We start from the raw sequence: 221 nt of genomic DNA on the forward strand, positions 1-221 counted from the left end.
CTCCTCCCGCGCCTCGCTGGCGCTGAGAAGCTACCCACTTGCGTCGCTTCTCCTCCCCCTCCCCTCCCCCGCCTCCAGCTCTCCTTGGCCGCCCGCTGGGGGGGGGGGGCGAGAAGGAGGTGGTGATTGAGGACTTTTTTTCTTTTCCCGGAGCCTGTAGGACGGGTCCTAGTTGTGTGTGTGTGTGTGTGTGTGTGTGTGTGTGTGTGTGTGTGTGTGTG

Source organism: Ursus maritimus, unplaced genomic scaffold, assembly GCF_017311325.1.
Source record: "Ursus maritimus isolate PB19 unplaced genomic scaffold, ASM1731132v1 scaffold_11, whole genome shotgun sequence".
NCBI classification, from domain to species: Eukaryota; Metazoa; Chordata; class Mammalia; order Carnivora; family Ursidae; genus Ursus; species Ursus maritimus.